Genomic DNA, 27,443 nt, shown 5'->3' with positions numbered 1-27,443 from the left:
ACTTATTGTTTCTTTCGTGGATAAGTCTGTATTTGAGAACTTATTACGCTGTTTATAATCTAATAGTATCGTATTTAACCATTTTTTGTTAGCATGTTTTATTCCAACTGATGCTTACATAGGTCTCACTAGCTGAATGGAATTTTTTTTTGTTTCAACTTTCTACTGGTGCCTACATTGTACTTAGGCTGCAAACATTTGCTAATTTGGATTTGGGTAGTGTGGGTGTGGCTGCAAACGATAAAGGCAGCCAGTGCTGCTAGTCTTGCATTGGGTTGGGAGTTGGGACACTCGGTCATGATTTTTTTTATCTTTCTAACTATAAAACTAATATTTTAAAAAGAGCATGTTCTAAACTATTTTTTAAAAAATAACCATTTTAGTCGCACTAGAGATCTTGGCGCGACTTGTAACTACCGTTACAGCAAATGCATTAGCGTGATTAACCACGCTGGTGGCATTGAGCAAAATAACTCCATCACGGATGGTGTGACTGGCCCGCTGAGTCATGCCAAAGTGGACGACGTGACTGCAGTAGGTGAGTCACGCCAAACCCCATGGCATGGCCATGCTTGTGTACGATTGTTAGCTTGTGCCCATTACTTAATACAACAGCGTTTTGGTTTCTTTTTTTGCCGATCAAAAATAAAGGATTTATTTATGTATCTCTAAAATTCTTTAAATTTTCTATATAGATGCTAGAAAACAAGCATGGCCTATTTTACTCTTATTTAGCATTATACCACTTGTAGTTTTGAAATTAAATTTTTCCCGTAATACTATATTTGAATCTTAAGGTAAACTGTTTAGTCTGAAAATAGACTCTAAAAGTTTGGAAAAAATTATCTAAATTTTTGGTTCAGAAAGTATATTTTGTCATGTCATTTTTCAGTATACTCCGTACGTGTTAGGTCATCAACTATGGTGAAAAAAAAACAAATTTATTTAAAAGTTGAGAGCGGTAAAAAACAGTTTTACAGATGAGGAAGACAAATGGGACGACCGCAAAAAAATGGTGACAATGAGTTTTCCCCTTTTTTTTTTGGAGAGGAAGGTAGGCATATGTTTTCATTTCAAAATGTTTACATCAAGGAACATAGGAGGGGAACCAAGCCAAACATGCCGGCCAGTTCCAAGTGAACATGCATACCTTGCAAGATAATGAGCCTCCCAATTGAACTCCCTACCTTCCTGTGTAAAGCGCACACAATCAAAGGATTTAGATGTCTGATAAATATCTCGAAGGATCATCATATAAGTCGCCGCCACCTCCCCTCCGCCGCCGACATGCTGCAACTCCGAAATCGGCTCCTCCCTCTGCTCCGCGCCGCCTCCACGCGACACTCCCCAATCTACCCCCGCGCATGGCGCCTCCTCTCCACCTCCACCACCCTCCCTGTGGCCTTCTCCCTCGAGGACTACCTCGTCGTTGCCTGCGACCTCGCCCCAGCTCAAGCCCGCGAGGTGTCCAAGAAGTTGTCCCGCGAGTTATTATCCAATGGATCCAGGAGATCATTGGATGAGCTCTCCTACTCCCGCCTCAACTCCGCCTCTAACCCCGATGCCATCCTCGCGCTGCTCTCTAGCGCTGGCCTCTCCCGCGCCGACATCGCCACCGTTGTCTCCGCAGACCCGTTGCTCCTCCGCGCTTCCGTGAAGAACCTCGCTCCCCGCCTTCTGGCTCTCCGCGACTGCGTCGCCCTGTCTACTCCCTAGATCACTCGCTTCCTCCTGGTCACCTCATGAGCTCTCCGCGAGGGTGACATCACTTCCAGGCTCGAATTCTTCATCTCCTTCTGCGGCTCGTTGGATTGGGTCCTAGTGGCCGCAAAGAGGAGCTGGGGCCTCCTCTCGGCGAGCCTTCAAGCCCAACATAGCTCTGTTTTTTCAGCGCGGTGTTCCAGATGTTGCTAAGGTGTGTTTACACGACCCACGTGTTAACTACGACAGCAGCTGACCGACCGGAGTTAGGGAAGATGAACAGGAAAATACGAATACAAGATAGGTTCTGGCCGGCGGCCAAGTGCTTGGAATTTAAATGTAATACAAATAGTTGCTTAGGGTTTTTGATAGCCGGCCAATCTCACACTCCTCTTGTACTTAGGCCCTCTTTGGCACGACTCATCTAGCGGCTTCTCGAGCGGCTTTTGATGAAGCCGTGTCAAACGGCACTCTACAAAACGGCTTGCGCCTAGAAGCTGGAGAAAAGCCGTTCGGTGGCTTACACAGGGGAGGGCAAGCCAAAAAATGTGGCTTCCCCCGGCTTCTTCCTCACCTGCGTGTTGCTTTTCCATCCTTGTCCCCGGGCCTGCTCTCCTCCCCCGCCGCTGGCCTCCTGCTCCTCCCCGCGCGCCTCCGTCTCCTCTACCACGGCCGCCGGTCTCCTGCTCCGCCCCGCCACCGGCCTCCTGCTTCGCCCCGTCGGCCTCCAGCTCCGCCCCACCGCCGGCCTCCAGCTCCGCCCCACCGCCGGCATCCTGCTCCGGCCAGCGCGCCCCGCCTCCGCCCCTGGTTCCTCCCCCGGGGCTAGCCTCCTGCTCCGCTGCGCCGCGCCCCGCTAGGATAAGGCCGGGAGGGAGAGGCCGATTGTATAAGGAGAGAGGAGGGGAAAAGAAAAGAAGGGGAGAAGGAAAGATAAATAAAAAGTGAAAGAAAAAGAAAAGGAAAATGAAGAGAAAAAAGAAAAAGAAAAGAGAGAAAAAAATATAAGGGTATTTTGGACATTTGACATCTTATTTATATTCTAAAAAGCTAGGAGAAGCCGTTTTGCCAAACGTTTTCGTACAAAATAAGTCAGAGCCAGAAAAAGCTGCTTTTCCATAGGAGCCAGAACCAGAGCTGTTTTTTCACGAGCCAGAGCCGTGCCAAACGGGCCCTTATACTCCTCACTCCGAGCTGGGCTTCACTTGTCAATTGCTGCAGGCCCATTCCGGCCCAGCTATCTTCACGTTCCGCACTCACTTCCTAGTAGATGCCTTGGGCTGCCGAGATGCTGCCGGGTCGCCTGGGTGAGGCCTGCGGACATCCCTGCCCCCTTGAGACAGGCCATGAAGTCTGAAGACACCATCCAGAAACACCTGGGCAACCTTCTGAGCAGTATACGGATGGCGAAGTGGAAGGAAATGTGCAAATTTACTCAACTTATCAACAACTACCAGTATGCAGTTGGCGTTACCGGAAGTGGGCAGGCCGTCCATGAAGTCCATGGATATCATTTGCCAAGCTTCAGTTGGAACCGGCAACGGAGACAGGAGCCCAGGGTAGCGGACGCGATCTGGTTTGGCCTGAAGGCAAACTATGCAGCCAGCAACAAAGGATTTAACAGCAGATTTCATGCCACGCCAGTAGAATAGCTTCTTGATGCCACTGTATGTGACCGAAAACCCAGAGTGGCCGCCAAGTGCACTGTCGTGCAGAGCAGAAATGATGCGCTGCTGTAACTGCGGATTGGTACCGATCCAAATACGCCCAGAATACCTAAGAATTCCATTTGTCAAGGTGAACGGCGGCCGTGCCGAGGGATCAACTGACAGCTCTTGCAGTAGCTTGACGGCTTCAGGATCCCGATCATATCCGGCGACAACCTCAGCCAACCATGCTGGTGTAGATATAGATAGAGCTTGGAGTTGAGCAGGAGGTGCAGGGTGTCGTGACAGAGCATTGGCTGCAGCATTTGAAGTACCCCGCTTATAGACAATCTTGTATTGTAAACCAGCCAGTTTGTGATGCATCTTGAGCTGCCACTGTGTGTTAAGCCTCTGATCAGTAATGTGCATGAGGCTTCGTTCATCAGAAAAGATCGTGAACTCCGAATGCTGAAGATATGACCGCCACTGCTCAACTGCCACGAGTATAGCGAGGAACTCCTTTTCATACGTGGACAAGCCCCGAGTCCTTGGCCCCAGAGATTTGCTTACGAAGGCTAAGGGATGGCCATCCTGTAACAACACAGCACCCACACCAGAGTCGCTGGCATCAGTCTGTAGCTGAAACGGCTTAGGGAAATCCGGCAAGGCAAGAACAGGAGCTGTCATAAGGACTGATTTTAGAGCGCTGAAAGCAGTAGAATGTGCCGGTGTCAGACAAAGAGAGCACCCTTCTTGAGCAAAATTTTGTAAGTGGCTGGGCCAGGACAACAAAGTTTTGCACAAATTTCCGATAGTAGCCAGCGAAGGCTAGAAAGCTACGCAGTTCTTTGATATCTTGGGGCTGTGGCCAAGCTTGTATGGACTCAATCTTCTCAGGATCTGTGGAAACCCCCTGGTGACTGACCACATGACCGAGATAGGAAATAGATTGTTGGGCGAACCGGCACTTGCTAAACTTGACCTTCCACTGATCACGGGCCAACAGAGTAAAAACCTGCCGAAGGTGCTCGATATGTTCCTCGAGTGTCCTGCTGTAGACCAGAATGTCATCAAAGAATACCAGAGCGCACTTGCGCGGTAGTGGTTTCAGAGTACTGTTCATAGTCCCTTGAAATGTGTTCGGAGCGTCAGTCAAGCCAAAGGCCATAACAGTAAACTCAAATAGCCCCCAATGTGTTTGAAACGCCGTTTTGTGTTCCTCGCCAGGAGCCAACCATATTTGATTGAAGCCAGCCCTGAGATCTAAGCAGGAGAACCACTTGGCCTAAGACAGCTCGTCAAGTAACTCATCCACAACCGGTATAGGAAACTTGCTCTTGTGAGAGCGTTGAGCATCCTGTAGTCGACGCAAAAGCTCCAAGAGCCGTCCTTCTTGCGGACTAACAGGATGGGCGAAGAAAAAGAGCTTGAACTCGGCTGAACCATTCCAGTTTGGAGCATGTCAGATACCTGCTTCTCGATTTCGTCCTTGAGCGCGGGCTTATATCTGTACTGGCGCACAGCAACAGGAGGGGCACCCGGCACCAAGGGTATATGATGATCGCAATGTCGCCTGGGAGGCAGCTCGGTTGGTTCTTGGAAGAGCTCAGCAAACTCCTCAATAAGCTGGCTGATAGCTGGAGGAACTTCAGATATACCAGATGCCGGGGCCGCTGCCGCAATGTGAAGAAGTTGAAATGCTGGTGGAGGGTCTGATTCGGACAAGATACCTTGAAGCAAGATGTGGCCAGACCCGTAGGGAATACTCATCCATTTCTGATTCCAATCCACCTTCATTGGCGAAAACGCTTCGAGCCAGTCCATCCCGACAATCAGATCATAAGAACCCAGAGGCCGGATTCTGAGTGTTGAATGGAACAAATGGCCTTGTAAGCTCCATTCAGCATCAAGGATTTGCGAAGAACACTTCAAGATATTACCATCAGCAACGCGAACTGACACCGGCGCAGGCAGAGGCTGAACATCAAGGAAGTCAGCAGCAAAAGTAGCATTGAGGAACGAGTGACTGCTGCCGGAGTCCACCAACACTACCATGTCACGGCCACGCATCTGACCCTTAAGCTGCAATGTACGCAGAGCAGACGTGGCCGAGAGTGCTGCTGAAGAAACCATCAGAAGCACCTGCTCCGAAGCTTCAGGCTCAGACTCTTGGGCAATATCAACGTCAGGGTCTTGCAACGCGTCCAAGCACAATGCCCGCATTTCCTGAAGAGCATGGGCCTGAGGGACTGGCGCACAGCGATGTCCGGGTACCCATTTCTCTCCACAGCGGACACACAGACCACGAGCCTTGCGATAAGCTCTGAGTGTGAAAAGCTTGTCGTCGACAGATGTAGTACGGGGAACAGCACGCTTGTCGTCTGCATTCCGACGTGCTGCGGCATGGGTGAAGTGGTGAGTTGCAGCACGCTTGTCGTCTGCATTCCGACGTGCTGCGGCATGGGTGAAGTGGTGAGTTGCAACTTGAACCCATATTGCAGGATGAACAGAATACATTTCGAAATAGGATTATCGCCGTCAAAGTGAGGAAACTGCATCTTAGAGAGCTAGCCCAAATTAGGGTTGGAATGAGAAGTATGGTTGGTGTGGGGATACGACCCCGGATACCTACGGTAGATCACATGGGCTGCACCCCTAGGGGTGGTCCAGCCCACAAGACGAAGTCTTACGAAGCACAACGCTGCTCGGCGCCTCCCGCAAGACGCCGGGAATATATCCTGAAGACTATGATCCCATGATTCATGTAATCTGTTATTACTTTCTGATTATCTTCTGGATCTAACCGACTTAACCCTGCCCCCCAGACTATATAAGGCGGGCAGGGACTCCCTCTAAACACACGTAATATCATACGATAGTCGATACAATCCAACAGACCACGGGAGTATGGTATTATGTCGTGCTACGGTCCAAACCTGTCTAACTCTTGTGTCTCTGTTGCCTTCTTGTTCTCGATTACACGCATCTCTGTCGATCAATCTACTTTCGTGAGATACCCCTCGGAGGACTGCCGACGATATTCTATCGACATTTAGCGCTTCAGGTAGGGGTGTGCGTGCTGTTTACATGTCGAACAAGATGGTACTTTTTGCAGGCTCTTCGCCCCTCCCATAGCCCCGCCAGATCTTCACGGTCGGATCGATCTCTTGAATCATCAACGCTGACAGAGTCGGAGAGCTCATCAAGCCGGTGCAGATCGATACTGCGCCGATCACCCCGACACATGTGACTGCAGATCTGATCTCAGAACCGCCTCTAAGGTCGTCTTCGTCGATAATTCGCCGCCCGCTACCCACGGAGGCAAATCAACAACGACGATCTGATCACATCCATCGATCAGGTTGGCTAGAAGCTCGTCGATTATCTCTCCATCGCGGAATCGGCTCTGACCAATCTGGTTCAGCGCCGACCACCTTCCGATTCACATCTATCGAAGGCTAATCAGGAAACGCCAAGGGTTATGGCCCTGCCCTTTGGGCTCACCAGCGTCGTCGCCACCTATTAAGATGCCCTAAGGGGCAAAATCGTCGACCAGGTTGGAGCTATCCATCCTCTCGCCGACCAGCTCTCATTGACTGTCAACATGCTACACGTTGGCCGGCGCCCCGAAGCATCCCTCCAAACCATCCTGAGGAAAATCCAGACTCCGAGTCCTAGGGCTCTACGGAGACTGTCACCGAAACCACCACCGTACAACGTCCTTTCCCACCCTTCCATGGAGGCAGAATTTTCAATGTCCGCGTCGACAGCCCCCCATGGGACGGGGAAACCGAGGAAGACCGCGCCGCTTGCTTCAACAAGAACGTCAACCATGCGCAGCGTCGAGCAAATGAGGCTGCCCTTGTGTTAGCCGAGGCTGCTCGCAACGATCAGCTCGACTCACAAGGAAGGCCACGCCCACTCCAGTGTAACCTTGACGACGATTTTGTCCGCGTTGACGGCCACGACGTCTACAAGACCCCAAGCGCCAACTTGGCCGTGGCCGCCAACGAGCTCGCCTGGCTCCCGCAAACACCGGAGGTCACCAAGGTTGCCGCCATGCTTAAATCGGTGCACTGCCAGGTCAACGAGATCCGCCAGGATCAGAGACCTTCCCACTCAACGAGCTCGATTCGCCGATCCACCGCGCCAAGATCTAATTGCCGCCTCAGCCGAAGTCGTTTCATCGACCAGCACCGCGACGATGGACAACCTCTCCAGGGGGAGCTAGGGGCAACCGCATCGATCACCCTCGCCAACACGACCAGGAAGTCGACTAGGACGTCTAAGTGCACATCAACAATCTCTGAGACACGCGACATCATATCGACGAGCGCTATTTCTCTCACCATGAAGAAGAAGTACGCCGTCGTCAAGAATACGAGCAAGAGTTCCGTAATCTAGACTCAGTCCTCCAGCCACTCAACATCAGTAACGCCGCAGATCATGACGGTGACGATCCTAAAGGGCCCCGAGCATTCATAAGGGTATTCTAAACACTCCAGTGGCCCCGTGGTTTCAAAATCACTGGGGTTGAGCCCTACGAGGGACGGATGAACCCCACACAGTGGCTACAAGCTTATGCCATTGTTGTGCGCGCCACCGAAGGAGATACCAGCGTCATGGCGAACTATCTTTTCATCATGCTCACGTCAACTGCGATGAACCGGTTCACAAGCTTTGCCCCAGACTCCACCAGATCCTAGGAAGAGCTGAAGAAGGTCTTCACCGACAACTACATGGCTATGTGTACTCGGCCGGGCACAAGCATGATCTGAACCGCATCTACCAGAAGCCGTCTGAGCTCCTCCGTAGCTACATCAGACGCTTTTCCAAGATGAGGAACTCTATTTCTAACATCACGAAAGTTGAGGTCATAACTGCCTTCGTCCGAGGACTCTATCACGGCGACCTCCGCTCCAAGTTCAATCGCAAGCCGCCTAAGGGGATTGGTGAGATGATTACAACCGCCGATCAGTACGCCGACGTCGAAAAGGCAAAAGTACGCTTCAACGAGGATACGAGCACTCATCGCCTAACTCACTGCAGCGACGAGTGACCCGACGACCGATGCCACAACAACCGCCGCTACGACGACCGTAGTTACTATCGAGACAGTGGCCGTGATCGGCCAGAAGGATCCAAATCTAGTCAATATCACCACTGCCGACCAGACCACATCGTCGCCACTATTGATGAACCTCGCGCCAAGCACAACTATGACGAGCAGTACAAGAAGATCCTCGAAGGCCCATGCCCCCTCTATAAGAACAACAAGCACAAGATGAAAGACTGCCTCGGCTTGGCTTAGGAGTTCCAGGCTAAAAAGCCGGACGACGACGACAACAATGGAGCTAGAGGCCACCGACCACCTGGGGAAAACAACAACCCCTTCTAGGATCACAACAAAGTGGTCTCCACCATCTTCGGGGGCCCCGCTGTCGCTGAGAGCAGAAGAGATCGGAAGCTCACCGCCCGCCGAGTGCTCATCGTCAACGCGGAAGACACCGTCTCCAACCCTAGTTATTGCCCCTAGTCCGAAGTCCCCATCACCTTCAGCAGGGCCGACCAGTGGACGAACATCCCTTACACAGGGCATTTCCCCCTCGTTCTTGATGCAACCGTCAGAAAAGTGCTTTTCAGGAAAGTACTCATCGACGGCGGAAGTGCTATGAACCTCCTCTTCACTAGAGCCCTAAAGGAGCTAGGCCTTGGGATAGGAGACCTTACACCCTTTGACTCCTCCTTCTAGGGTGTGGTACCTGGCAGGACATCCAAACCGCTTGGAGAGATCACCCTTCCAGTCCAGTTCAGCATGGCTAGCAACTACCGCGTTGAGCACATCAACTACTACGTCGTTGACTTCAACACCGCCTACCACACCATACTTGGTCGGCCAGCTCTGACCAAGTTCATGGCCATACCGCACTACGCCTATCTAGTGCTGAAGATGCCTTCACCCGTAGGAGTTCTGGCCCTACGGGCTAACTTCTCCATCGCCTATGCCTACGAGACAGAGAGTCTCGCCCTCGCCGAAGCCACTGACCTCTCCATCTAGATGGCTAGCGTGGTCACCGATGCCAAGACGGTGCCCACCGACGACCTGGAGATCCTAGCATTGGAGCCTCCACGTGCCTCTGCCAAGTCCAAGGAAACAAAGGAGGTCGGCCTCAGCCTCGATGACCCCTCCAAGATCGTCAAGATTGGGGCTCACCTTGACCCCAAATACAAAAGCGTGCTTAGAAACCTGCAGACATGCCGGGGGTACCATGGGAGAAGATCGAGCACTCCTTGAATGTCTCATCGACCGCCAAATCAATCAAGCAGAAACTTCGATGATTCGCGCCAGACAAGGAGGCTATTAGGGTAGAAATAAAATGGCTCCTAGCTATTGGATTTATTAAAGAAGTGTATCATTCTGAGTGGTTAGCAAACCCTGTTCTTGTTCAAAAAAAAGAATAAAGAATGGAGAATGTGCGTTGATTACACTGATCTCAACAAACACTGCCCTAAAGATCCCTTCGGTCTGCCTCGGATAGACGATGTTGTAGACTCCACCGCTAGTTGCGAACTACTCTCCTTCCTCGACCGTTACTCTAGCTATCATCAGATATCCCTGAAAGAGGACGACCAGATCAAAACATCGTTCATCACGCCTTTTGGTGCGTATTGCTATACCACCATGACCTTCGGACTCAAGAATGTCGGGGTGACCTACTAAAGGGTCATCCAGATGTTCCTCGATCAATAGATAGGCCGCAATGTCAAAGCTTACATCAACGATGTGGTCGTCAAGTCCAAGACCGCCGACAACCTCATCGCCGACCTTGAAGAAACGTTCGCCAACCTAAAACGATACAGATGGAAGTTGAATCCTTCAAAGTGCATCTTTGGAGTTCCATCCGCCATACTCCTTGTAGGGTCGAGATGGCGGACTAGAGGGGGGGTGAATAGTCCTTTCTAAAATTAATCGCGTCGGCTAACCGAAACAAGTGCGGAATTAGAACTATCAGTCTAGCCAAGACTACACCCCTCTATCTATATTTTCTAGCACCTTCTAAAGATACTAATTAAGCAACAAAGGTGCCGGGCTAGCTAGAGCTCACCAAACCAATTCTAGAAGCAAGGTCACACAAACCTATGCCACTAGTACTTTAAGTAACAAGGAAGCTCCTACACATGCTAGTAAGCAAAAGCACAAAGCCAACTAAGCTCACTAGCAATGCTCAATAACAAGGCAACCAATGCCAAATTAGAGAGTACAAATACTTAGCTACACAAACTAAGCAAAGTGACTAACAAGGTTACACATACCTAATTAGCCACGTAAGGGAGCTACTTCTATGCTATACAAGCAAGAAGGTAACTAGTAAGCTACACAAGCTAACTAGTTACAAGAACAACTACACAAGCACAATGTATATGAAAGTAATTACAAGCTTGTGTAACGAGGATGCAAACCAATGGGAAGAACAAGGTTGACACGATGATTTTTCTCTCGAGGTTCACGTGCTTGCCAACACGCTATGTCCCCGTTGTGTCGACCGCTCACTTGGTGGTTCGGCGGCTAATTGGCATCACACGCCAAGCCCGCATGTCGGGCACCGCAAGAACCTACCCCAAAAGTGAGGGTAGCTCAATGACACGCTCAACTAGAGTTGCTCTTCGTGGCTCCTGTGGGGCGAGCACAATGCCTCTCACAAAGCTCTTCTCTAGAGCACCGCACAAGCTTCTTATGGGCTACAACGGAGACCACCACCAAGCCGTCTAGGAGGTGGCAACCTCCAAGAGTAACATGCACCATCGGCTTGCAACTGATCACCTAGTGCCACTCGATGCAACCTCACGATGCAATCGCACTAGAATCGCTCTCTCACACAATCGAATGATCACTATCAAGTATATATGAGATGGAGGGCTCCCAAGCACTACTACGTAAGCCACCAAGGCTCTAGTGTGCTCAGCTACCGGCCCAAGGCCAATCATGGCTTCTATTTATAACCCCACAAACAAATAGAGCCATTACCTCTTCACTGGGCAAAAGTCGGGACGACCGGACGCTCCGGTCCGATCGACCGGACGCTGGACCTCAGCGTCCGGTCATGCGATGCACGCCACGTGTCCCCTTCTTCAAATACAGTTCGCCCGATCTCAACGGTCATATGTTGACCGGACGCATCAGCTTGAACTGATCGGACATAGCAACCCTAGCGTCTGGTCGTTTCCAGTAAGGTATCGGACATGACCGGACGCATCCGGTCGGTCGCGATCGGACGCAGCATCAGCATCCAATCACTTCCAGCTTCTTTGCTCTGCCTACATCATCACACGTCACCCTAATTGGACGCACCCTGTTAGCGTCCGGTCACTTCTAGCGCTAGCGTCTGGTCGATGACCAACACCTATCCACTGACTGCCACTACTGATTGGACGCTGGAACCCAGCGTCCGATCACTACGTGACCAGTGTCCGGTCCACTATGTGAGACCCTATCTTTTTGGAACAGGGCGGTGGTAGCACCGTCGGACTATCCGCACTCTATGGGCGGACACTCCACTGGTGGAGTTTCTTACCCTTGTCACCACCGTTCCATCGCCGAGTTGATCCACATCAACTCTAACTTTATCTCCTTTGTAAATATGCCAACACCACCAAGTGTACACCACCATGTGTATGTGTGTTAGCATTTTCACAATCATTTTTCAAAGAATTAGCCACTCAACTTGCCACGCCACTCAATCCTAGCGACATGTAAAGTTAGATCACTCGAGTGGCACTAGATGACCGATATGCAAACAAGTTTGCCCCTCTTGATAGTATGACCATCTATCCTAAACCCAGTCACAAACTTCTCTACACACCTATGACCGGTGAAATAAAATACCCTAGGTTATACCTTTGCCTTGCGCATTCCATTCCATCTCCTCTAATGTCGATGCAACACATGCATCAATACGATCAACAATGATATGATCCACTTCATATCATCACGTGATCATATTGGTTCATCGATCTTGACTTCACTTGCTTTTCACTGTTGCCTTCGTCCATCGGCGCCAAGTCTTGCTCAAGCTTCACCGCCATGTGGTCCATCGCTCCAAAGCCTCCGACTTGCCCTTCACGCTTGCAACCGGTCCATCAAGCCAAGTCTTGTCTTGATCTTCTCCACCTTGATCACATGACTCAATGTCATGTCTCATGTGTAATGAGCTCCTTCATCATCATATGTGTGAGCTTTGCAACATCTCCAAGCCATTTTCACCTTCATGGCATATGTTGCTCACATATATGTACCTGTGGACTAATCATCTGTGTATCTCACATAAACATAATTAATCCACCTAGGTTGTCACTCAATTACCAAAACCACACAAGGACCTTTCAATCTCCCTCTTTTTAGTAATTAATGACAACTCTACAAAGATATGGAAATTAAGCTCTTTTGGATTCATGTTGCTTGCCCAAGCAATTTTACCATGTGAAAATGATTTTGGACAAGTACCATAAACCCGAGATGGTAGTATTAGCTCTCCCTACATATGTGCTAGAGTGTTTGATTTGAAGCTCGTATATATGCATAGATTAAAATTGTGGGAGAGTAATTACTACAAAATAATGCTAAGGTGTATAGAATAAACCTTTGAAGCGTATACCAATCGCAGTTGCACCTTTAAGTTCGTCCTTAGCACCATGGTTAGCTAGATATCACTTGGAAATAAAAGCACTAGATACCTTTGTGAGATCAACATTAAAAGCAAGGTACTAGCATTACTTGAAAAACATACCAAGTGTCTAGCTATCATCCTATGCATGCTAGTTATCAAATCATTATTCAAGTTCTACAACTAGCATACACCACACAAGCATGCATATTGAATTTGAAAGCTTATGCAATGCAAGCAAGCACATGAATATGCACATATCAAATGCAATCAATCAAAGTTCATGAGCTTGCTCACCCTACTTATGTGCCCTCCTACTTGTGTGCTTCTCTTGTCCAAGAATTTTGATCCATCTCTTTTCTTCAATGTTGCTCCCTCTTTGTCCATGTTCATGTCTATGTCCAACCTCTACTTATTTGAGCTTTTATATCTTATCTCTCCCCCTTGTACAATCTCAATCTCAAAGCTTTCATATCTTTGTACAATCTCTCCCCCTTTGTCATTAATTTTCATAAAAGGTGTGCTTCTCATTGATACAACGGTATGCATTTGGGGTAGATGGTTGAGGCTTGAATCTTACATTTTTTATGGACATCACTTGATTGTTGGAATGACACCACTTGTAGATACCACTTATAACTCATACCACTTGTATCTTGTGTAAGGCTTCTTGAGATACCACACATAGAATCTTTGATCTTGATACCAATTTGTGTGACACCTCCCCCTATGTGATAGCATGGGTCATCCATTTGATACACATTGTAGGTGAGGGATGCATTCTTCATTTGATGATCACTTAAAGTTGAGGATCACTTGTGGAACCATTTTCTTGCTTGATTGATATTATGTGTAGATGTGATATCACTTGAAAGAATCTTCTAGTATGGAACCACTTGTTGGATTTTTCAATAAAAACTATTTCTTGAATATTTTGCTATCTTCATGAGTACCACTTATAGGATATCACTTGTGAGTTGATCTAGACATCACTTGTGAATTTGATGAAATACTTGAGTCTAGATACCATTTGAAACAAACAAACTAGATATCCATTTGCATTGTTGTCTTGTGCTTGTACTCTTACCACTATTATGAGCTTCTATGGTTGACTTGAACTAAATTGATTTGCCTAAGTTTCTAAGTCCGGTTTGAACTAATGACATGCTTCTTCACACCTCTTACATGGGTTATCTTGCTAATGTTGTACTTGTCACTTGTTGGCAATCCAAATTAAATCAAGTACTTAGGTTCACTAGCTCATGAACAAATTCATGTACTAACCACTAGATCAAGTAATCATTCAAACAATAGTGGTAGGCTATGAATTTAAGCATTTCATTTATTATGCATGATCCTATGAAGTATGTACTATATGCACTAACTGCATACTAGTAAGGAATAAAATGATCATGCATATTACAATGATACCTTTGCTATGTTGGAGTAGAGGATAGTCACATAGATTCTAATTCAGTACTCCAATAGCAATGTGAAGTCCAATTATAAGCTTGGTGAAGACCAATAGATATCATGTTGAATTTCATTCTTCACCCATATGAAATATATACCACTTATGATCAAGTGCATTTTCTTGTTGTGGTTGGCTTGCTTTATCTTTTGATCTTTGCTTGTATGAGAGCATCAATTTGAGAATACCACTTGAAATATTATAACTAGCTTTCTTTTGGGTGTTTCTTACTTTTCTTGATCAATCCTTTTGATTGCTTCAACTAAGCATCTCAAATGTTTCTCGGATCACCACTTCCATGTTAGCCTTCCAAGTAACACACTTGGTTCACCTACACATAGGCGGCAAGCCCCTACACTAGGGAGAAGTGACCTCTCACCAAGAACCATTCTTGACACTTACTTGAAATAACTTGATCGATTGATCCAAGTAATGGACTTAACTTGATGAGTAACCTTGATTCCTTCTTTAAGTCTTTTTCTTTCTACTTGTTTAAGTCATTTTCTTTCTACCAAAAGATTTTCAATCATATCTAGAACTTAAGCTTCATCTTTATCTTGAGTTTGATTTTGATCTTCATCTTGAGTACTAAAACTGTGCAAAGTACACTTCCACAATCAAATAGCCTTGTACTCTTTGCTTGTCATGCTTCTAGATCATATCAAAATCAAACTTAGGTACCTCAATTACTTATAAACATGTTTTCAATTTGAGGACCTTTCAATCAAAGTGACTCTAGATCAATCCAATATTTGTCATTTTTCTGGCAGATTTTGTACCCTTCAAAGAAATAAGCATATCTCCCAAAGTACAAATCCAAATATCACAAAATTTGGTGGAGATGTGCTTCACTAAGTTATCTAACAGCTGTAAAAATTTGAGCTTCATTTGACTTCTAGATTGCTACCTGATTTTAATTCTTTCACAACTGCTACATGCTAAAAACTGCTGCACTATAGCTGACAAGAACCACTTCAAAACCGAAGCATTTCTTATTCAATTCTCATGAAATTTCAACAGCATCTCATACCATAAGTCTAGAGCATATACACCAATTTTCATGCCAATCCAATAAGTTTTGATCACTCAAACATGACTAAGATCATAGCTCACTCAGATTTTCAATATAGGACAGATTTTAATCACTTGAGCTATACTTCATCGAATATGAATCAAACTTGAAACTAACTTGTTTGAATACTTCCATAAGACATATATCCATTCAAACCACTTACTAAAAGTCATCTCATAAATTTATCCAACACAAATCAATACAACCTTGCCTACTAATCAATTATCCATTCAATCATCTCATAGCAAGCAACATTGTATATTTATCCAATTCAATCAACTCATATGCACCCAAATAAAATAATCAACAAGAGATATACCTTGGTTAGCTTATGATCATCCAACTAACAAGCTTCAACTCAATTATTTGCATGTCATCAAATATATCCAATGAATCACCAATAATTTGAATTATAGCACTTGTATGTTGATAGCGCTTGGACTTCACTTAATTTTCTCTTGGCATTGGGTTCGGATGTGCACTAAGCTTCATAACTTGATTCAACATATGATGAACAATGTGAGATCAATTGAATCAAGTCTACAATACCGATGGTACCTACAAACAATCATCCACTTTTTGATGGTACCCAAACAAGTTTGGGTCCTCTCAAGTTAGGTGCAACATACTTAGACATAGCCTTAGTATGAATAGCAGGATATTTTATAATAACAACCATAGAGGTACAATTACCATCCTTTCTACGCATGTTATCATCAACAGTTGAAATAGGCTTAGAAATGTCACCTAGGGGATATGAATGTGCCATGTGTCCCCTTTCTCGGCATGAGTAGCACTTTCTCTTTGCTTGAGCCTTCTTCTCAAGCTTGGTAGGACACTTAGAGACAAAGTGTCCCATATTTCTACACTTGAAGCACTTGATATGAGCATAATCTTTCTTATCATCTTTATTCTTGCTCATCATCTTGGTATCTTGAGTTTGCATTGGATGCCTTGCCTTTTCACCCCTTCTTATTTTCTTCATCTTTATCATCAAGTCACCACCATCTTTATGATTGATCTTGATTTGCTCTTGGGGTGTCTCCTCTTGTTCAACTTGTGGCTTTGGTTGAGGCTCTTTTAGTTGCTTCACCAATTGCTTGGTTGGGCACATTAAGGTAAGGTGACCTCAAGTGTGGCACTTGAAGCACTTCACATGCTTGAGCCTCTCTTCTTCTTTTATCTTCTTGAGCTTCTCAATGTTAGGGCAACCATTTGCAAGGTGTCCCGCTTCATGACACCGGTAGCACATGGTATGAGAAAGCTTTCTTTGTTGTAGCTTCTTCATCTTTCTTTCTTTCTTTCTTTCGCCCTTTGTCATCTTCTTCTTGAAGCCAAGGCCACACTTATCACCATAGTTTCTTTGAGTCTTCAACATGTGCTCAAATGTGACTTTTGAGTTGTAGCACCTCTCTAGCTTGTTGCTTAATTTCTTCATTTCATTTTTGAGCTCATTGTTCTCCTTCAAAAGGTTAGTCTCACAAGACATAGAAGTAGAACAAGCATCTAATTATGAAGAGCATGGCATATCTAATAAATCATCACAAGAGGTGGATACATGCTTCTTGCCTACATCACAAGGGTTAGCAACATTTTGCAATTTATCATTTGATCCATGTGATGAGCTCTCACTATTTTTAAGTTTCTTTGTAAACACTTTAATGAGAGAAGCATGTTGTTCTAATAATTCACCATGAGATACAAGTTGTGTCTCATGATTCAATTTTAGCTCATCATATGAATATTTATAAGCATCAAGTCATTTCTCATGTTCTTCACAAGAGTTCTTTAGAAATGAGTTTTCATTTTCTAAGTTTAATGTTTTAGCTTTCTCATTTTCTAAAGACATGATCATGCTAGCAAGTCTACTAACAAGCTCATCATATGAATCAACATGATCAACCACATTATCATTTGTTACCTTGGTGTCACCTTGTGACATGAAGCAATGTGGTGATGTAGTTGGAGATCTTATAGTAGCATCTTCATCATGGCTTGAGCATGAACCATCATCACCATCAAGTGTGCATAGGGTAGCATCATCACTTGCAACACTTGTGGCATCATCATCAACCTTGTCAAGTGAACTTGTAGTAGATCGATCATCATCATCATCACTTGACCATGAGGTGGAGCAATCTTCCACAATCACCAAATTGTGGTTATGCTCAACACACTCATGCACCTCCTTCTTGGGCTCATCATCCTTCTTGAATTTGCCATCATCCCATGTGGAGGAATCACCGAAGGTTTCCTAGATGGACTCTCATATCTCACGAGCGGTTCCCTTGATGTTTACTTGTTTCATCAAATCAAAGCTTAAAGCATCCATTAGAAAACAACAAGCATGTGCATCAAATTCATAGAGAACTCTTTGAGCTTTGGTAAGATTTCTATGGTCCAAGACATGGGTGAGACCACTTGTGACAACCCACCAAAATTTAGGTCCCTTTGCACGAAAATGATCAAGCATGTGATTTTTCCAAAGTGCAAAGTTTGTGCCATAAAAAAATGTGTGCCACACAAACATCTAGCCTATTAGACGCCATCCTCTTGGGTCGGTGAAGACCACAAATGAGAGACCTCGCTCTGATACCACTTGTAGGGTCGAGATGGCGGACTAGAGGGGGGGTGAATAGTCCTTTCTAAAATTAATCGTGTCGGCTAACCGAAACAAGTACGGAATTAGAACTATCGGTCTAGCCAAGACTACACCCCTCTATCTATATTTTCTAGCACCTTCCAAAGATACTAATTGAGCAACAAAGGTGCCGGGCTAGTTAGAGCTCACCAAACCAATTCTAAGAGCAAGGTCACACAAACCTATGCCACTAGTACTTTAAGTAACAAGGGAGCTCCTACACATGCTAGTAAGCAAAAGCACAAAGCCAACTAAGCTCACTAGCAATGCTCAATAACAAGGCAACCAATGCCAAATTAGAGAGCACAAATACTTAGCTACACAAACTAAGCAAAGTGACTAACAAGGTTACACAAACCTAATTAGCCACGCAAGGGAGCTACTTCTATGCTACACAAGCAAGAAGGTAACTAGTAAGCTACACAAGCTAACTAGTTATAAGAATAACTATACAAGCACAATGTATATGAAAGTAATTACAAGCTTGTGTAATGAGGATGCAAACCAATGGGAAGAACAAGGTTGACACGATGATTTTTCTCCCGAGGTTCACGTGCTTGCCAACACGCTACGTCCCCGTTGTGTCGACCGCTCACTTGGTGGTTCGGCAGCTAATTGGCATCACCCGCCAAGCCCGCATGTCGGGCACCGCAAGAACCTACCCCAAAAGTGAGGGTAGCTCAATGACACGCTCAACTAGAGTTGCTCTTCATGGCTCCCACGGGGTGAGCACAATGCCCCTCACAAAGCTCTTATCTGGAGCACCGCACAAGCTTCTTGTGGGCTACAACGGAGACCACCACCAAGCCGTCTAGGAGGTGGCAACCTCCAAGAGTAACAAGCACCACCGGCTTGCAACTGATCACCTAGTGCCACTCGATGCAACCTCACGATGCAATCGCACTAGAATCGCTCTCTCACACAATCGAATGATCACTATCAAGTATATATGAGATGGAGGGCTCCCAAGTACTACTACATAAGCCACCAAGGCTTTAGTGTGCTCAGCTACCGGCCCAAGGCCGACCATGGCTTTTATTTATAACCCCACAAACAAATAGAGCCGTTACCTCTTCACTGGGCAAAAGTCGGGACGACCAGACGCTCCGGTCCGATCGACCAGACGCTGGACCTCAGCGTCCGGTCGTGCGATGCACGCCACGTGTCCCCTTCTTCAAATACAGTTCACCCGATCTCAATGGTCATATGTTGACCGGACGCATCAGCTTGAACTGATCGGACATAGCAACCCCAGCGTCCGGTCGTTTCTAGTAAGGTACCGGACATGGCCGGACGCATCCGGTCGGTCGCGATCGGACGCAGCACCAGCATTCGGTCACTTCCAGCTTCTCTGCTCTGCCTACGTCATCACACGTCACCCTAACCGGACGCACCCTGTTAGCGTCCGGTCACATCCAGCGCCAGCATTCGGTCAATGACCGACGCCTGTCCGCTGACTGCCACTACTGACCAGATGCTGGAACCCAGTGTCCGGTCACTACGTGACCAGTGTCCGGTCTACTCTGTGAGACCCTATCTTTTTAGAATAGGGCGGCGGTGGCACCATCGGACTATCCGCACTCTACGGGCGGACACTCCACCGATGGAGTTTCTTACCCTTGTCACCACCGTTCCATCGCCGAGTTGATCCACATCAACTCTAACTTCATCTTCTTTGTAAATGTGCTAACACCACCAAGTGTACACCACCATGTGTATATGTGTTAGCATTTTCACAATCATTTTTCAAAGAATTAGCTACTCAACTTGGCACGCCACTCAATCCTAGCGTCGATGCAAAGTTAGATCACTCGAGTGGCACTAGATGACTGATATGCAAACAAGTTTGCCCCTCTTAATAGTACGGCCATCTACCCTAAACCCAATCACAAACTTCTCTACACACCTATGACCGATGAAATGAAATGCCCTAGGTTATACCTTTGCCTTGCGCATTCCATTCCATCTCCTCCAATGTCGATGCAACACATGCACCAACACAATCAACAATGATATGATCCACTTCATATCATCACATGATCATATTGGTTCATCGATCTTGACTTCACTTGCTTTTCACCATTACCTTCGTCCATCGGCGCCCAGTCTTGCTTAAGCTTCACCGCCACGCGGTCCATCGCTCCAAAGCCTCCAACTTGCCCTTGACGCTTGCAACCGGTCCATCAAGCCAAGTCTTGTCTTGATCTTCTCCACCTTGATCACATGACTCAATGTCATGTCTCATGTGCAATGAGATCCTTCATCGTCACATGTGTGAGCTTTGCAACATCTCCAAGCCATTTTCACCTTCATGGCATATGTTGCTCAAACATATGTACCTGTGGACTAATCACCTGTGTATCTCACATAAACACAATTAGTCCACCTAGGTTGTCACTCAATTACCAAAACCACACAAGGACCTTTCACTCCTGGGTAAAGGATAAGCACCCGTGGCATCGAGCCCAACCCCAACAAGGTATCCACCATCACCAACATGAAACAGCCAACCTACGTAAAGGACATACAGAAGCTTACATGCTACATGGCTGCTCTCAGTCGCTTTATATCACGCCTTGGCGAAAAGGGACTACCGTTCTTCAAACTCCTCAAGGCCTCCGAGCGCTTCTCCTGGTCGGATGAGGCAAACATAGCTTTTGAGCAGCTCAAGTTGTTTCTAACGAAGCCTCCAACCATGATGGCGCCTCGACTAGACGAAACCCTACTAATCTACATCGCCGCCACTTTGCGTTTCATTAGCATAGCTATCGTCGTCGAGCGCAAGTAAGCCAGACATGCCTATAAGGTACAACATCCGGTCTACTTCAGCAGCGAGGTCCTTAATGAGTCCAAAACTTGTTATCCTCAAGTTTAGAAACTGCTTTACGCCATTCTAGTCACGTCGCGCAAGCTCCACCATTACTTCAAATATTACAAGATCATCGTGGTCACCGAGTTCCCTCTAGGGGACATCCTTCGCAACAAAGAGGCTAATGGCTGCATCATTAAGTGGCTATCGAGCTTGGCACTTACTCCATCGAATTTAGAAGTAGGCCTACCATCAAGTCACATGCGCTCGCTGACTTCGTCGCTGAGTGGATCAAGATCCAAGAGCCCATCCTTGCTACTTGCCCTGAGCACTGGGTGATGTACTTCGATGGTGCCCTCAACATCAACGATGCTGGTGCTGGCATTTTATTCATTACGCCGACCAAAGACAAGCTCTGATACGTTCTCTGAATTCATTTTCTAGCCTCCAACAACGCCGTCGAATACGAAGCATGTCTCCATGGACTCCGTATAGCCATCGAGCTCGGCATCAAACGCCTCATGGTATATGGAGACTCCACGCTAGTCATCAACTAACTCAACAAAGATTGGTTCTATTCCAGTGAGAAGATGGACGCATACTGTGCCGAAATCAGGAAACTCGAAGGGAAGTTCTACGGTATCGAGTACCACCACATGGTATGAGATCAAAATAAGCTCACCGACCACCTATCTAAGATAGACTCTTCTCATGCCATGATTCCACCTAGGGTCTTCGTCCAAGACCTCTTTAAGCCGTCTATTAAGGAAGAGAAGGAAGTTCAAGAAATCCCCCATGTCGAGCAGTTGGTACTTACAGTACCTTCACCGTCTGCCGACTGGAGGGAACAGTTCATCAAGTACCTCACCAGCATCGACGTACCCACTAACAAGACTAAAACTGAACGCCTAATCCATCGCAGCAAGCATTATGTGCTGGTAGACATGAACTTGATGAGGAAAAGTGCTAAGAAAGGGATACTATAGAAATACATCACCCAAGAAGAGGGAGTGAAACTACTTCTTGAAATTCACTCTGGTTCTTGCGGCAATCACGCAACCTCGAGAAACCTAGTTGACAAAGCTTTTTGAGCTAGTTTTTACTAGCCCCATGGCCATCACCGATGCAGAAGACCTCGTCCGATGTTGTGAAGGATGCCAATTTTTCTCCAAGCAGATACACGTGCTGGCGTAGGAATTGCAAACCATCCTAGCTTCTTGGCCTTTCGCATGCTAGGGACTGGACATGATCGGGCCTTTCAAGCCAGCGTCAGGCGGTTTCCAATACGTGTACGTTGCCATTGACAAGTTTTCCAAGTGGATCGAATACAAACCGCTTGTTTCGGCTACTGCAAAGAAAGCAGTCGAGTTCTTCGAAGATGTCATCCATAGATTCGGTCTCTCGAATAGCATTATCACTGACCTCGAAACTACATTCACTGGTCATAATTTTTATGACTTCTGCGAAGACCGATGCATCTCCGTCAAATACGTCTCCATTGCCCATCCTAGAGCCAATGGCCAGGTCGAACGAGCGAACGACATCATCCTTAATGCCCTCAAAAAGAGGCTATATCAGAAAGAGGAAAAGCATCCGGGCAGATGTCTCAAAGAGCTCCCAGCTATGGTCTAGGGACTACGCACTCAAGCTAGTTATAGCACCGGTGTGTCTCCATATTTCTTGGTCTATGACTCAGAAGCCATACTTCCAGCGGACATTGCCTTCCAAGCACCTAGGGTGGAACATTATAATGAAAAGCAAGCCATAGCTATTCGGACAGAGGACGTCGACAGGGCCGAAGAAGAACGTTTGATCACTTGCATCTGCACAGCCAAATACCTAGAAGGCCTGTGAAGATACTACAACCGCAACATCAAAGATCGTTCATTTGCTATTGGTGACCTCGTTCTCCGTAGAAAACAGAAAACTAAAGGGATGCACAAGCTCTCCTCCCCCTAGGAAGGGTCTTATGTGGTCAAGGAGGTTACCCCACCAGGGTCTTATCGGCTATGTGACTTGGACGGAATCGATATCCCCAATCCATGGCACATCGAGCACCTTATACGTTTCTATCCTTGAAATGCTCCAGATATGTATTCTCCACTCCATAATGAATGAAGTTTTTATCGCCATAATTTGTCTCCATTATTTCTCCATTATGGTTTAATCTCCATTTGTGGTCGCCAGCTCTAAGCTACTCCTTAACAAACTCCAATACGTGATCTCCATAAACGCTCCACCACATTTCTCCATATCTCCAAGATATTTCACCAACCGCCGAGCAGCACATGTTCCGCTCTGTGTTCTTTAGAGAAAACCCAGTCTTTGATCTCTTCCTACATGTGCTATGGGCTCCGTGCTCTGCGTTATGGGTTGTCGGCTACGGTTCCTTGGTCACGTCTGTTTCTCCTACACGTGCACGGGCTCCGTGCTCAACGTTATGGAATATGGGCTAGCCAAGGCCAAGAGCTCAGTAACAAACTAACTGCTCGGATGCTATTTATACCACGTATAATCGCATTAGGGTTAACACTACAACAATTTTTCACCGAAATACTGGCAAACTGCATAAACATGCACATGTCACTTTACAACATTTGTACACATACATGAATGTTTGTCTATGCCCTCACGTGTTTTTAACTATCCTCTCCAGCTATTGCAGATTACTCTTCGAGCAGGTCATTATGTTTGGCCCTCTCCATCCACCTTGCCGAACAGGTCAACGTCTCCAACCAGCTTCTTCGCCGCGTCCTCCACCTCATCTTCTAGCTCCTACTGCTTCTTCGCACCAGTCCCTCTGGCAAATCCAGCCCCTATCACTCGTAGATCGATGGTAGGGTAATGAGACTGGACTACTGCGAGGGCATGGGTCATGGCAGAGACAGTGGCATCATGGTTGAAGCTTTTGAAGTTCTCCCACACCGCCTTGCACCTATCGATGATGGTGTCCGGATGAGGCGGCCTGTCATCGGGCTGAGGAGCTGCCTCCATGTCGATGCAGTCCAGCACCGGCCTAACTTTGGCCACCACGGCGTCAAGCTTTCACCTCTGGGTTTGCGCCTCCAGCTCCAGCACATCGAACTAGGCCTTAGTCCTTTGGCGGTATTCTCCAAGCACCGAGAAGATCCGTCAAGCGAATAAGTCACTTAAGCAACAACTCCGACCATGAACTACTCACCTTTTAGCTCCTAGGCTAGTTTCTCCACTCGCCCAGACGCCTTCTTCTCCTCCTCTTGGAGTTGACCGATGACCTGAGGCAACTGGCCGAGCTCCGCATCTTGCTCTACAAAAGTGACGATCATCAATAATATTAAAGTTGTTCGGTAATATAGAAAAGTTCACCGATCCGCGGTACCTTTTTTCTGCTCGGAGAGGCTTCTCAGCTGCTCAGAGCTACCCTGCAACTGCTCGGAAATGGTCGCCAGCTGCTCGGATAAGGCCCCCTTTTGGTATTCCAGGTCCCGCGCGTTAGATTCGGCAAGATCCCACTCGCGCTAGGCCCTCTAGATGTTTTCTCCATAAGCTTCAACGCCTCCTTCAACTTTGTGTTCTCCTCGACGAGGGGCTCCATCCTCTTGATCAGCTGCCGCCGTTGTTCGGTAGTTCGTGCTATGCCCTGCAAAACCACCAAGATTATGAAGAACTCCAATCTCCAACGTCAAAGACAAACATTGATGACGCAATACTAACCTTGATCTTTGGGCGGTAGTTCATGATATTCTATCGAGAGTTGGGGTAAAGGGTTGTCGGCTGGTTGGGGACGAATTGGGTGTACTCAGGAGGGTTGTGGAGGGGAATTAGTTGGTTCTGTTGGGGATGGACCTGGGAAATTGGTTGTTGAATTGGTGGGTGATGATGAATTTGGTGGGGCTGATGAATTGGGGGTGGATGAGGATGAATTTGGTGGGGCTAAGGGTAAATTGGGTATGGATGGGGGGTGGATTGGGTGGAAATAGGGAGGAGCAGTAGGATGTGGACGTGGAGGCGGATGGTGGGACGTGATCAGAGGTGGAGGATGGGAGGTGGTGGAGGGTTGATGCCCTAAACTGCTGAAGAAGACAGAGCTGGGAAAGCGGACGTACTATTGGCCGGGAACGGGGCTATGGTCGTTACCGATCCATACCCTGCATCCCGTGTTGGTGAGGCCACGCCATGCCCACTGGACCAGTCGGTTGTTGCTCCGGCAGAGGCTCGCCCAGCGACCAACTTCGGTGTACCTTTTGGCTCGAGAGATCCATCAGCTTGAGCAGCGCGGGTTCGATCCCAGAGCTTGGACAACTGATCCACCTCCAAGCAAACGGTGAAGAGGGAGCTCTCGACTCGGGGACGCCATGCTTCGAATGCCTCTGCGGTGGATTCGAGGGTGGTGACCCGTTCATCGCGCTCGTCCTAGATCTCGACATAGTGCACTATCTCGAGGTCGTGGACGCACTCCTCCATCTTGGTGACAGCACTCGGAGAAGTGGCCGCCCCAGTTGTTGGCGACGATGGCGGCGGTGTACTGGGTTGACGCAAAGTGCTCTAGGAACTCGAGGCAGCCGTCGACGACGGCATTGCACTGGAATCGGGCGGCCTCCGACTCAGAGAAGCGGCGATCTAGACAGACCCGAGGCCGTCGAACTCGAATCGGAAGGAGTCGAATCGCTGGATCAAATCATCGAACATTTGGCAAACGACTGGATCCATGGCGCCGCGGGAACGTTGGAGACGAGTGAAGTGGGAGTGGGCGGGTGGGAGGGAGTCCTCCAGCACGTGCGGTGGCCAGAGATCGGCGGCTTTGATACCCATGTTAACTGCGGCGGCAGCTGGCCTACCGGAGTCAGGGAAGATGAACAGGAAAATACGAATACAAGATAGGTTCTGGCCGGCGGCCGAGTGCTTGGAATTTAAACGTAATACAAATAGTTGCTTAGGGTTTTTGATAGCCGGCCAATCTCACACTCCTCTCATACTTGTACTCCTCACTCCGAGCTGGGCTTCACTTAGCAAGTGCTGCAGGCCCATTCCGGCCCAGCTATCTTCACGTTCCGCACTCGCTTCCTAGTATTGGGCTGCCGAGATGCTGACGGGTCGCCTGGGTGAGGCCTGCTGACACCACGGGTGCTTACCTTCAACCAAGAACGCGTGAAAGAGGTTTTGCTACGGGCAGAAGAACTTGGGGTGCCTGCCTCGTCGCCGATGTTCAGGCAAGCAGTGGCAGTCGTCAGTAGTGCTTCCCAAGAGAAGGTTGCTGCCAAGCTTGAGTTCTTCAAGAAGGACTCTTGGTTGTTCTGAGTCTGAGGTTTCCACTGCAGTGTCCAAGAAGCCAGCTATATTAGGATTATCTGACGAGGTTCTTCTTCGCAAGATTGACTTTCTTGTCAATGAGGCTGCAGTGGAGCCACGGCACATTGTGGAAAGGCCTGTTTTGCTCACATACAGCCTGGGGAAGCGGCTTGTGCCCCGACATTATGTCATGAAGGTCCTGTTGGAAAAAAGATTGTTGGGTACCAATATGAGCCTTTTCACATTTATTCAATTTGGAGAGGGAACTTTCAAACTGAGATTCATCGATTGTCACAAGGACTCTGTTCCTGGCCTTGCAGATGCTTATGCTACAGCTTGTGCTGGTATTGTTGTGCCCTCTAGAGTCTAATTTTAGCATCTCCTTTTGTGTTTTAGGCGGATGGCGGGACTGCAATTCATGCTCATTAGCAGATGTCCACTGTGCAGGCCTTCTCAATTCTGGTTTCTGCAATAGAATCACCAGTTATCTCTGACTGCTTATAGACCCTCAATTCTGATTTCTGCAGTAGAATCACCAATGATCTCTGACCCTCATGCTATTATTTATGGAGGAGCTGGGTTTGACTTGTTCTAGAGGCTAAATGTGCATGTTTGTTAGTTTCTTGTTCTGCCTAGGTCACTGCTGAAGGTTATCTAACTTTTTCTTCTGTGAATAAGTCTGTACTGTACAACTTATTATGCTATTTCGAATCTGACAGTAATCCACTTTTCTGGTATCTAACCATTTTTTATTATTAGCATGTTTTTATTCCAACTGATGTTTTACCTAGTTCTCACTAGCTGAATGAATTATTCTTGTTTTTTTTTAGTGATGCTTACATTGTACATGATTTGAGGCTGAACTAGTAGATTCCAGGTAGTGGCCTAAAGTTCTACTGAATAGAAACTCTCTGGAACAATTTTGAAAAGCCCGTGTTGTAAGGACCAATGAAATATCCTAAGAAATGTTTTGGGCGCCATGGACGTTCTGCCCATGTGCAAAAGATGGTTGTTTGTTTGGCTTGTAAGGGAATGAGATGCTAACAGCTGAAAATAAATGGCATGTTGTAAGAGAGATGATTGACTTTGTATGAGAGGATACTAATTTAGCATAGTTACCATTTTATTAGTTTTGTGATTTTAAGGAGTTCCCCTCGAAACATTTCTAGTTTT

The 27,443-nt window shown here is 47.1% G+C and overlaps 1 pseudogene; it reads left to right on the top strand.

Annotated features, from left to right (window-relative positions):
* Positions 1-1,498: 1,498 nt before the first annotated feature.
* On the top strand, positions 1,499-26,640 carry LOC136455538 (uncharacterized; annotated as a pseudogene).
* The last annotated feature ends 803 nt before the right edge of the window (positions 26,641-27,443 follow it).

Source organism: Miscanthus floridulus, chromosome 1 (assembly GCF_019320115.1).
Source record: "Miscanthus floridulus cultivar M001 chromosome 1, ASM1932011v1, whole genome shotgun sequence".
Taxonomy (NCBI): domain Eukaryota; kingdom Viridiplantae; phylum Streptophyta; class Magnoliopsida; order Poales; family Poaceae; genus Miscanthus; species Miscanthus floridulus.
This window is presented reverse-complemented; position numbering and strand designations above follow the sequence as displayed.